The sequence below is a fragment of the Limulus polyphemus genome, unplaced genomic scaffold (assembly GCF_000517525.1).
Source record: "Limulus polyphemus unplaced genomic scaffold, Limulus_polyphemus-2.1.2 Scaffold190, whole genome shotgun sequence".
NCBI classification, from domain to species: domain Eukaryota; kingdom Metazoa; phylum Arthropoda; class Merostomata; order Xiphosura; family Limulidae; genus Limulus; species Limulus polyphemus.
The window spans coordinates 402,812-404,153 of NW_013665800.1; positions in this window are offsets into that span (position 1 = coordinate 402,812).

The window sequence follows — 1,342 nt, forward strand, 5'->3', positions numbered from 1 at the left end:
CTGCCCTCTATATGCCAAACTGTTTTTGCGTATACCACAAGCCTTGAAGCTCCCACTTATTTGGAATTGACACTGACTGATTGTCTTTCATCTTACATGCAAATCATTATGCGACAAACCTCCACCAACAAGAGTGCATCATACTCTTTTGATGCATGTGACTCTCTCTATTCAATTGTACCAAACTATTATTTCTCTTTTGGCAGTACTAGTGTTATGATGTTTAGCTTGTACTCTCTTCAAGTGTTCTATTTTAATATTTTATTGTATCTTTGTATTAATTTCTCTCAACGAGTTTACTCTTTATTATTCACTAGAGATATTTGTAACTTGTTGAGTTATTCTGAAGTGGAATTATTTTATGTTTCAACCCAGTTATGGAACTTATTACTTCATTACAAAAACTTCCCACCCTTCCTCTCCACTGAAAACCAGTGCTTCCATTTTCTGCCAAAACATGAGGTAATAGTTTGGTAGAATTGAATAGAGGCAAAAGAGTATATCACACTCTATTAGTGGAGGTTTGTTGTATGATGATTTGCATGTGAGATTCATGGCAATCAGTCAATTCCAGATGAGTGGGAGTTTCAAGGCTTGTGGCATATGGAAAAAATTGTTTGCATATAGAGGGCAGCACTGAGCAAGAATAGCTATTTATGTGAGAGGAGGTAAGAACCTATTTGAAATACATTTTCAGTTTAGGAAAATTATAACTTTATAATAAATGCAAGATAATGCATCATCTTCAGCTAAGACAGTTTTATTTTTCTAACAGGGTGGTTGGCATCTTGAATGGGTTGCCTTCGGATGTTGTGAAGGCAGTAAATTTAAGTGAGTTTATGAGAGAGCTTGATAACTATATGAATGATAAGGGCTGGCTTTAAGATTTTTTAAAAATTTATAATAGTTTAGTTTAGTGGATGGGACAGACGAGATGGACTAACAGGTCCTTTGTTGTCCCTAAACATTATATTATGGTTTATGTTAGTTAATATGAAACTTCATAGTATTTAAAAAATATTGTAATTTTGATAATGTATAAATTGTTTGCTGACATGTACACTATTTCGAATTTAAAATAATGTTTTGTACTACCTAAATTTTCTTTCCAATAACTACATGTTACCTGGAGTTTGAACAATTTGAATATGACCTTGTCATTTTAAAATCAAAAACATCAAAACACTTTATTAATAGTTATGTTGTCAATAAAGCTGTGTCAAATTGAGAACTTGTAGTCTTGTGTGGTTTAAAGTGTTAAAATAAAGTTTTAAGAAAATACTTTTAAGAGTAATGTAAATTAGACAGTATATTTTTTCATATATTTTTAACTTTGTATCAC